The 11,919-nt window shown below is 35.1% G+C and overlaps 1 long non-coding RNA gene across 1 annotated transcript; it reads right to left on the bottom strand.

Annotated features, from left to right (window-relative positions):
• Nucleotides 1-2,051: 2,051 nt before the first annotated feature.
• LOC139802632 (uncharacterized) lies at nucleotides 2,052-7,076 on the bottom strand. The gene is made up of 2 exons (XR_011728730.1): nucleotides 4,404-7,076; nucleotides 2,052-2,635 (listed from the first exon to the last, which is right to left on the bottom strand). It is a non-coding gene; the product is annotated as an uncharacterized lncRNA (long non-coding RNA).
• Nucleotides 7,077-11,919: the final 4,843 nt, after the last annotated feature.

Genomic DNA, 11,919 nt, shown 5'->3' with positions numbered 1-11,919 from the left:
CTATCTTTATATATTAACGAGTGTAAATTTAGCAGCATTTCTACATTGACACGTTGCATTTTAGGACAGTAGTAAATAGGAAGAAAGAAATATCTTTTAAGGAACGCTGTTGGGAAAAACAAACCAAAACAAACCAAAACAAAGAAACAAAAACATACCCAGAGAAATGCTGGGCTAACACGGTATGTAAATGACTGAGTACAGTGTCCTAAGCAGTTTCTTAAAAATGTGAAAGGAAGCTAAGGCACAGCTGACAACCAACCACCATGTGACTAAAAGATTAAGTGCATTTGTACAATTGTTTGTACAGTGAGGAAAGGAGCGTTGCTTTGGAAGTGACAAAGTGCTTCCAGAGTTATTCTTGGCAATATTATGAAGTTAGCTCAACCAGCTAGGGGTGTTCCTATAGTTTATCTGAACTGTCATATCCTTAAATCACCTTTGCTTCCATGAACAAATCTGTTGGACTTGCCAGCTAAAGTATTTATAGTGTTCATTGTTATTGTTTATTATCTACAGTGACACATTTCAGTTCACATTTCAAATCCGAAATGCAAGGGAAATGAGTCAGGTTCTTAAACATGAATGAAATGATTGTTTGAGATGGTTCACAGATGGAATTTCTCTGTTTCTTCATAATGAGGACATCAGTAAGTGAGCTCTGGAGACAATAAAATCTTACCTAGTTCTAGTTTAACTATCTATTGGCCTCATGCAAAAATTTGAATTAGAGAAACAGTTTACAAACTAAAAGGAAAGAAACCTAGTATAATTTCTTCTTATTAATACCTGTACTTTTTAGCTTACCCCCTGAAACTGTGCTTTCTGCACTGTATTTAATGAAATTCAGAGTGGATCACCAAAAATTCTTCCTACCTGTGACAGCAGCAGTTCCCAGCAGCATCTGGGTATCTTTGCCTCCACACAGTGTGCTTTGGAGGGATATCTCAGGAATGTAAATCTCTGGCAAGGCACATAATTTTGGCTCCTAGTTTAAATGCTCTTCCCTGCAGGGACCAGCACAAGACCTCAGATGTCAAAAAAGGCCATTGTGGAAGTGGAGAGAGTGCCCCAGACAATCAAAAAACCCCAACCCCCAAAAAAACCTACCAAAAGCTCTTACCAGCTAACGATTATTTCATCTTGCCATAAAGGAATGGTACTACTGGTGCACAAACCAATGAAAGATCTGCCACTGTATCAAATTTCAAATCCTGAGACCAAGTTTAATAATCAAAAAATATTGTTAAGATTTATGAGGAAGACATAGAGAGCAACAACTCTTGAATATCTTTCAATCCACAAGAACTGTAGGAGAGAAAAAAAAAAAACAAAACATGGGCTAAAAAGGACAGAATTTTGAACAGCAAGAACTGGGTTGAAAAAAAGAAGTGCATAGTATATCAGATCTCAGGTCTCCACAAAACCTCTTATGCTCATCCATAGGAAAATTTCCTTACTCTGAGCCTTATAACAGCACACACAGAAGTCCTGGACCATAGGAGACCAGAGGAGAAGCTTGCAGCCAGGTGAAGGAAAAGATTCTGCATATGACAGCTGCATTAGACAACTGACAGCTCCCTGAATTAGCCCTACCATATCCCAACATACCAAGACCTCATGCAAATCAGTTTAATTCTGCATTTCCCTTATATTAACTATTTGCACCAGACTCTAATGGAAATACCAGAAGCGACAGTACACAGAGACTACAAGGGATGGCTTAAGACCAGGTAATTTCCAAAGCATTTCAGAGAATATATATACATACATATATTCAGGATGGAAACTCAGAAATGCTGTAAACGCCATGATAAACATGTCAGATATACAGGATAAATTTGCAGAAGTGCTGTAATTCTTCACCATAAGACAAGAGAGACAACACAGGCTGCAGAACAACGCTGGAAAGCTTAGACAACTGAACTACATTTGTCTTAATTTTCTTTGCTGACCTATACATAATATTTGACATGCATCTAGTCACACATTTATTCTTCTGCTGTTTGACATTGCTACCCATTTTTCTTGTTAGCGTGAAAGACAATGTATTTAAAATTGTTATAAGTATCTTTATTTCAGCTGGCCCTCTTCATTCAATTGAAACATAAGTGGAACAGAATAACAGATGCATCACTGTTCGACTTCTGAAAAATTAGAACTGTATGTTTGTAAGTTCTTTCCAGTATTGGAAAATGACTGCACACAAATATATATAAATGGCAGTTGTTGAATGCTTAAAGTCAAAACAGCTATCAGAAAAGGTAAACAACTATCAGAAGTTAAAGATATAAACAATTTGTGGTAAACTAAGGCCGAATTTCAGAGTAAAAATTGAAATTTGAATATCACTGCACGTGAACATGAAATTAAATATAACTTGGCATCCTTCTGCACTGCAAAACACCTTGACTGATCAGCCATGCCTTGTGGTGCGGCCAGTGAAATAAACAGTTTCAAGTACAGCAACATTTTCTGCAGTCTTGCAGTGAACTTGACTTTCCACACCAGCTGGAAGTCATTTACGTCCAGTAAGGCGCTTGGCTGTCAGCTGATCAAAGTTGAGTGTTCTCAAAAGCAAATCCTTGGATTCTAAAGGACCTAAATTGTGGTTGGCGTGTGGAGTAAAGCCAGTCTCTGAAAGGAAAAAATAGGATTCAATTAGTGTAATTTATTTCACATTCTCATATTTCTGAGTCCTCAGCCTTCATCTTTAGAAGACTGATGTTTAAAAAAAAAAATTATCATGCCTAAAGATAAATGCAGGCTGTATTTCAAATATTATCTAGCAATCAGCATAATTTTTTCTCAAGATTTCTGCCCTTGCAAACTTTTATTTTTGTTTGCGGACTCAGAACAAACCAAAAAGTGCTCCATGTTCCTCTTGAGTCACATGAGTGTGCCTGCATGATTCAGTCTCTTTCATTTCTTTCAGTGTGCCTTACTCTCCTTCAGAAAGGACTTTCAGCTGCACAGCCTCTACTATGTTCCTCAGCCTTACTATAAAGTGTATTCTCCAACAGCCTCCTTTCTTTTTGCTTCTCCCACCACCACCAAAAAATGATTTATTAACAAATTCAGAATATGCTCTCTGTCCCAGGCTTAAAACTTATTTCAACAGAAATTGAATAATACCTTTGTTCTTCTTTAAAAATCCATGGAATTTATACTTGGGGCTGATATTGTTCTGTGAGCCCTTCAACTGCAGCTCAAGTGTACAAATTCAAACTGAGGGAAACGTAGCACTAAAAATCACAGAGCTTGCACTGAAACACATACTCAGTATTTAAGTCTGAACAAAGTAATTGCAGTAAGAAGAAATCTCATGATGAAAATTTTAACAATTGCCTTTTTAGTTTATGGTGTGAAGCAGAGATGGAGAGCATGCCTGGACAGCAAGGTAAAAGCAAAGATGCAACTGACAAGACAACATGCAAACAAAATCTATCATTCTATAAAAGAGCCTTGTTACACTCACAGGAGATAACTGTCAAAAATTTACCAGGGTCATGCCCAGTAATCTTTTTATTTAGCTGATAAGCAGGCAGCTTGCTGACTTTAATTATATATAACAGCACCCTTAAAATTCCTTTACTTGCATGGGAGCTGACAATGCTACAGATCTGTACGAGGGTATTCTTGTTACTCAAGCAACTTTAGAGCCTTAACATTAATTACACTCACATAATTATTATGCTGACAATCAATATGAAATTCTGTGCTGAACATGGAATGTTTACGATTTTATTCAAATTGACATATTTGGTTTATTTCCTCAGTCACAGATGTGCAGTCACCCCTTCATCAATCTGGACTAACTGCATTATGTTAATTAGAAAAGAAAGTTTAATTTCTTTCCCCCTTGTACCCAAAGGAATCAAGAGGACATGGTTGCTAAGACACATTCCTGTGAAACAAAATAATTTCTACATATTCACATTCAACAAATGCTGATTATGTACTGAAAACCAACTTCTGTTAAGAGAAAGCAGTGAACGAAATTTTAATGATTAAAGATTACTGTGTAAAACTGGAAGAACTTTAATAAGTCAGAATTTAATTTGTGATTAAAACCAGTGTGCTTGGCATTCAAGCTTGGCAGCTACGGTTGAAACGTGTGCTGAAGTTAGGGGCAAATATTCAGAATTGGTTAGTATTTTCCTAATTATTTGTACTACTTCCTCGGGTTATTTTTAAGTAATAAAAACTTCTAAAATGTAACTGCTCTATTCCAATGCATAGAGTACACAAAAGATAATTTCCTTCGGTAAATATTTACTTGTTTGTAAACAGTTAAAATTGTGATGAATCTTGGCTATTTCCATAGTAAATAGAGTGTGAAACTTTCTTTTAAAAATAGTTCTAAATTGAATTTTTCCCCCCAGTGTATCCCAGTAAATTACCTGTAGTTGCTACTTCATCAGACTGAAGAAATAGGGAATTGTTTGCTCAAAAATATCACAAGAAAGATCAGTTGAAGGCCACTTAAGAGACCAGAAATACTGAGGCTTTTCGTTATGGAACCTCTTCTCCATGGGCTAACTGCTCAGACACAGGAGCATCCTAGGGATACCAACTTCACAAAGCATGCAGCTCAGCAAACTGAAGCTTGACAAATGTCTGAAAGCAGGACAAGAAAACACTTACTCTTTCTGTGCCAGTCCATGAAGAAGGTGTAAATCCTAAGAAATGTCAGTAGCTGCTATAACCTTTTCTCTCAGCAGCACCAAGGACTGGTGGCTCTGACTGAGTGGAAGTCCTGGGAGAGATGAGTGCCTGTAGAAAGATGAGAAAGGCAAAACTTCAGACAGAGGTAAAGCTGTTGAGACAGGACAGCTAAGAGCTCACAGGACACAAGAGGAAAAACACCAGTGTAGAAAGGTATAAAATTCTTGAGGAAACAAAAGAAAAACACAGAATAACTGGATCAGCTAGGCATCAGCAGGATGATTTGATGATGTCCACAGATCAACCTAGAGCCACACCAGGGTCTGACCTGGGTGCCAAGGACTCCTACCCTCTGCATCTTAGCAATCATTTATGTGTGTTTGCCAATGAATTACTGGTTTATATTTTTAAACTATGTATATTTTGCTTGCAGAGTCTCTTTGTACCTAATTAAAGAAGCTTGACCCAAAAGAGAGGCCATGACAGCATCTTCTGCCAGGGGGTCACTCTGCAGAGGTTGGTGCATACAAACACCTCCCACGACCACGGTGAGTCCTGTGTTGTCCTGTGAGCTGCACCCTCAGGCCTCAGTGTGAATGTAAACATTTCTCCTTTTCTCTACTTTTGATTTTACAGCTCAATTTTTACTGTTAAGAATGCACACTGTCCAGCAATACCTATTAAAATTCTGCATAATGCAGATGCAGTAGCAAATGAGCAGTACAAAAGCACAGTGCTCAAAATTATACCAGTGAGGTGTTACATTAATTATATCAGTAATACAGAGAACATATGGCACTTGGCAAAAAGCAAGAGCCAATGTTCTTGGTCTAATCACAGCTCTTAAATTTTATCCCTTATTTCACAATTAAAGCTTTATTAATTTAATCCTCACCCAATAATTCACCTTTGATCATCTTAATCTGTCTTTATACCCAGGGTGTTTGCCCTTATAAAATTTGAAAGCATATACATTTTAATGGGATATAGTTTCCCAACTTCCTATGGCTTTTCTAACAGTCTCAATATAAAAGCATTTTAAATTAATTTATTTTCTGTTCTACATGCTGAATAACAATACAATGACAACTCTAGCCATAACAATACTTACGTGCACAATTTTAAAATTATTTTTCCTTATTTGTCTTTAAAGCAATCTGTATAAAAAAGTTTAGTTCAAAGTCTTTAGACATTAAAGTAAAATGATCCAGTATACTTGTTGGCAGAAGCCTAGAATTAACTTCCAAAAGTTCTACATAATTCTTGCAGTTTCAATTAATGGAAGACTATATTATCCCTTCAGGTTGTATCAAAATACATTAGTGCTATATTGGTTAAAAAGGAAACCACTTTACAGTTTATGCTTTGTCAAGTTCAAATACACCCACAGTGCTTGACAAGGGGAAATTGTACATTTACTTGTCATTTCAATGCTACTGTTGTTTGAAAATACTATGGCTCTAAGCAGCAAACACAAATCATATTCTTTTGTTATTAAATCAACATGCGTCAACATAAGGAACTCCAGAGTTCTTCCTAAAAGAGAATAGAGGTAAGCAATGTAAGATAGTTTCTAAAAAAGGCTAAAATAAGAAATAAAATTACATTTTCAGTTGTGCTTGGCTCTAGATCCAAACAGCACATACAAGAATGATACTAACATGGAAGTATTCAACCAGAAAAAAATAACATATTTTAATATGTGATGCTTTATAAATCTGTAGTTTCATATGAAGAGGCCATGCCATTACTGACACGAAATACCATTTTTATCTTAGCAAGTTCTATTCCTTTCCCATCAGTGCATTAGATTAAAAAAAGGTGATACCAAATTTTTGTAAGCATCCTTTACTATCACTGGTTCTTGTACTTTGGGAAAACTTTGTCACTTCATTAGCAAGTAACCAATAATGTTGCACTGCCCTGTGTTTTTTCCCTATTGTTTTGAGTTACTTGAACCTCTGCCAAACCTGATCATGTGAAATACTTCTGTGGTAGAACTTGCCTTATTTTATTTTCAGCAATTCTGCTTCATTTCCCAACATCATTTTTAAATAATAAAAATATTTGTATCCTAGATACTGAACCTTGAGATTAGGCTGCACAGAACAGCAGTCCTAAATGCAAGGAAAATATGCTAAATAGCATACCTTATCCTACTTAAGTTGACAAAACTGAAGCCAAAATTTGTCTGCCTATTATTTCTTTAGCTGGAGATGGGCAGGAATTGAAAGGCAGGTTAATGAATTGATTTAATATTTCAATTAAAGCAAGGATTCTCCAAGAAAAAAGTTACTTTCAAATTAAGTTGTGATGTCAGATCTACAGACTGAAACACTCATTTCAGGAAGAAAAAAAAATACCTTTCAACAATACTGAAAAGAAACAAACATTATCAATAAAGACAAGAATTTAGTAGAGAAACCTAGATAAGATGACAATATGAATGACAATTACTTGTACAAAGTGGTGAACAAAACTCCAGTTTGTACAAACATCAGGGCTTTATTGTCTTGGGATAAGCAGAACAGTGTGGTAGTGATGCATATGTTGAACTTCAGTATCAACACTGAAAATTAGTAACATCCATGTTATCTAGGGAATATATATTTAAAATAAAGAGAAAAGTAAGTAATACTTCCTCTATTGTGCCTGTTTCTGGATTTCAACAAATAACATTAGCAAAGAGGTCATAGAATTCCTGACTGAAAACCATGACCAAGTGGATATAATTATTAGTGCTCTTTCCTGGCAGATTTGAAGCCAGCTTTGGACTGGAAAGGGCCATTGTGAACTGTTCAGTTGGACTTTCTTTTGTAATAACATCTCTTCTGAATAGCATCTTTTTAACCTCTTCCTCAATAACACTGAAGGCACCAACATTCACAACAGAAGGCTTAGTATTGTTGGCAAACCTCAGCAGAGTGTTGGTGGTGACATAGATGGCACTGACAGGCTGACACTATAGATTAATTTACAATTAAAGTACTTCTGATATACCTATCATCAACTCAGACCCTCTGCAGTGAGCTACTGGTGCTTAAGGCACTCGGAAAAACATATGTAAACATTACCCCTTCATAGGAAGGGACTTATTCTGGTCTGGAAAAAGAGCTATCAAAAAGCTATCCAAATAATAAGACTGTCAGACCCACTTCCTATTTGATTGGGTGGTATTTTCTTCTTCTAGTTGTTAATTTTTATTTTATTCCTCTGAAGTACAGCCACCTCATAAAAAAAGCTGAAGCTCTGGCTACTTTGAAAATTGTCTACAGCTACGAGCAAACATAATTTTCTTACTTGTTTGGAAAAGCTACAATTTGTAAGCTCTGACTAACAGACAAGATAAACGGGACCAAACAACAGAAAGTTGATTCTAATTTGAAAGGCATCACTATTTATTTCTTGAAAAGACATATATTCCCTGAGGGCTGATGAAAATCCATCAAATCCACAGCTTTTTGTTGCTGTCAGATAGAACACTGAATTAATTGGTCTCAAACCAGAATTCAAACAGTGGTTCCACCAGGATTCTCTCACTGAGCAACCACACCATAACATGCTGGCCAGGACAATATACTATAGTTTTTATAAGACACCTAACTTCATACCTGCAATCCTGATCTTGAGTGTAAAATCTGTCAAAGCAGATACATCCAGTGCTTAAAAAGAAAAAAAAAAAAAACCAAAGTCTATTTCTTTTACAATTATTTTTTATTCTGCTTCTTATGCCTCATTTTATCCCACTTTTGATGTCACCTGCATATATGTATTTTCATGTTGTCTTTAAATTAGAGATGCTGAGAAACTTCTAGTGCAGGATGCCACCTACAAACCAGTCTCAGTCTAGTGTGTCTACAACTGGTTTTAGAGCTTTTTAGAGTTCCATTACTAGGCTGAGAAAGCATAAATTTTTTTATAAGTAAATTGTCAAAACAAAGTGCTTAATACATTGGCTCATACTGCAAGTCACTGATGCCCTTGGGCTAACAGAATTTATAAGAACCTTATCGATTTTCTTCCCTTTTCTGACTCAATGCATATTTTATATAGTGTATTTTTGGCTGCTAAGCCACTTCTTCAGAGTTGCTCATTCTCCTGAATAAATACTGATGGAAGAATTCAACTTTTTGCATATAAAAGTAAAAGGGTTCAGTGCTCAGAATTTCTGAGTTAATTAGCAGTGAGGAAATCTGTGGACATCAAAATGAGCTTCATGATGACAAGCCTGTGGAAAGCAGTAAGATCCAGGGGTGGGTTTCATACCTGACTTGTTCCTGACTGAACATCAGCCTTTAAAAGATACAGATGTTACTGAGCTGATGCTGAGTAATCTTAAATCAGTAATCTTAAAATGTAGAGTGAGATAATGTGAAAAGCAAAATAAGGGTGTTACATCCGTAAGTATTTAAACAGGTTATAGATCACACATTTAACTAGCAGAAGCAGGTAAAAAAGCCCAAAAACTAAACAAACACACAAAAAATCCCAAACAAAAAACCCCACAAAAAACAAACTTCCATTAACAGAAACAGAAACAATCTAAAATGTAAAAAATTTAACTTTTTTAAAATAAAAAAGGAAACATGTCATTATGACATATAACAACATTCCGTAAGACTATCCAAACCCTTTTTCTAAGGACACCTATTTTTAAGCAATTCTGAATTTCCACAAGTTTAAACTTATTTGGAGACTGGGGATGTTTTTAAACAAAAAAGCTACAGAACTTTTAGGAAAAAGAAACAAGCTTTTGGCCTTTTCTAAATGAGCAAACAGGCTAAAAGACAGATCTGAACTTCTTTTAGGAGAAACCATCAGGTTTAAATTTTAAATAGGATAGTCTGAAAAGAAGTTTTTGTTTCTTACAAGGAAATCAGGCAATGACTAGTAGACTAGGAAACAAATCTAGTTTTCCACAGGATAAATCATTTACTTTGAATCTGAACGGAAAAACCTTAAGAATTTAAACCTGTGTAGCAAGCAGTGATAATATGATTAAGAAAATTGTATTTATTTTTTAACTACTATTGTATATATGTTTCACTAACTTGTACCTGCAGTTCTTTCTTTCTGAGTGTCCATTTTACCATTCCAATTTTCTAAAACTATTTTGAAATGTACTGGTAAACCAGATTAAAATATATTCCTAATTTTTGCTTACAGTTTCATATTCCAAGGCTCTTTAAGTTTAAAACTAACAAAATAGCCAAGTGACACAAGGAAAGGTACTATTAGCTAACAGACTGTTAAAGGAAATCTGAGAGAGCCAAAGACACTGAATTAACTACATGTTCTTTGACTGAGAGATCAAATAGCATGCAGACAAGTATAAAAAACTGTATAAAACCTTAAGATTAATACCTTTGAGTACTTTTTTTTTTCCTATGGACTTTTTTCAGTGGGGTTATGTGTATTTTTTTGTTGTTATTTTATACATAGTGTAGATAGATTGTTGATAATCTCAATGCATTCTTTTTTTGTAATGATTTCATTTCATCACTTCAGAGTATGTCTATCAGCACAACAAAAATTGCCTCTCATACATTCAGTTAAAAACCAAAAAATTCTTAATTTCTGTTTCTCCTTAATACTAGCAGAGTTGCCAACCTATAAAAAGTGTTGCTATATGTATCTGTAGGAGACTCTCACTCCAACTGAACTTTTGCTTTCCAAATAAGTCTTATAAAAGTTTAAATTTTAAATGTCTTGAACATGGTGTGTCTGCAACAGGAGTAGTTTCTGCAGCAAGCATGTAGTTAAAACCATTCTCCCAATCACCCTTCATAAACTCTTCCTTTATTTCTTTAAGTAAGAAAAATTTGAATGGGATTTTGGTATCACATCACATCATCCAGCAGGTGAGATACTGGGACAAAGATAAATGAAAAAGCACCCTTAAACCCCCTGTGCCTTACTTATGAGAGACCCTATAATAACACAGGAGCAATCATGCCTATATTAAAATTTTTCTTTCACTCATGCTTTCATATAACAAATTAACTACAACTGCTTTATTAGTTTTCATAAATTTTTTATGCACCTTTTTCTTTCCAAACTGCATACCAGGATCATTCCTTCTTTTTAAATGTCTCCTCTGTAGAATAAAGGATATTGGATAGATCTTTTTAAAATTTTATAAGAATAAGTCTCCATTTCAATTCAGAGATATTGATAGGCAAAAGAACTTGTAACTACTTCCATAGAGGTATTGTACTGTATAAACTCCAATTACATCTTTCATATAAAACCACTTAAATTTTTATTATTAGCAGTAGGTATTGAAATGCTATGTGGCAACACTTGTTAGGTGCCCTCTTAGAAAAATAGCCAGCTCTTGGAAACTGGAGATGTCAGAATTATAGCAGTGTCTATTAAACAGAGGAGAGCTAATGGCAAACGGGATGGAAAATTATCATATTGTATTACTGAAGTTCTCTTAAGGGGAAGTTTTACTCTCCAACTGTAATAATTTAAGATTAACGCTGCCTGTTGCTGGGTAATAACACTTAACTCATTTCCTGAGTACAGTTTCTTTTAGATCTTTTTGAGACTTACCTCATGACTGACCAAAAGAGGACGTTTTTGTTTTAGCTGTAGCATAAACTATAGTTCCTTCTGTCTGCACTGCAGAAAGTATTCAGGCATAACCTGTCAGTGTAGTGACAGACTGACTAAAAATTGCCGTTAAAAAAATTAAAGTAAAATAAAACTTAAAGGAAAGCCAATAATAATTTTTTCTCCCCCTTATTTTTTTTGCCTAGCTTACTAGGAACAGCTGAACAGTCAAAACCATTTACCACTATTAGTTTTCAGCTATTAGCATTGAGCAGAATCCTAACAAGGAACTTAAATGAGCAGAGAAGATTGGAATAAATTCCTGAAGGCAATTACTTGCTATGTTTTCTTCCCTTGTTAGGCATACAGACCTTATCTTTGTTGTAGGACATGGACCTGATGGAATCGAGTACCACGTTCTACTGAATCACTATGAACTCACAGCCAATCAGTCACCTTTGCATTTTCTGATTCCTTTATCTTTAAGAAGCTTATGGATTGATTTATTTGCATTCCTGGTAATCTGATGAGACAAAAAAATGGCAGATGTCAAAAGCACAAAATTTGAAAGTTTCAATCTGTTAACAGAGTAGGTGTGAATTGTCATTCCTGGTGATTGTGAACATCAGAATAGTGATTAAATTGAATAGTTCAATTTACATTCATTATAATTCTTAAATTATGAAACCATAC

This window comes from Heliangelus exortis, chromosome 14 (assembly GCF_036169615.1).
Source record: "Heliangelus exortis chromosome 14, bHelExo1.hap1, whole genome shotgun sequence".
NCBI classification, from domain to species: domain Eukaryota; kingdom Metazoa; phylum Chordata; class Aves; order Apodiformes; family Trochilidae; genus Heliangelus; species Heliangelus exortis.
This window is presented reverse-complemented; position numbering and strand designations above follow the sequence as displayed.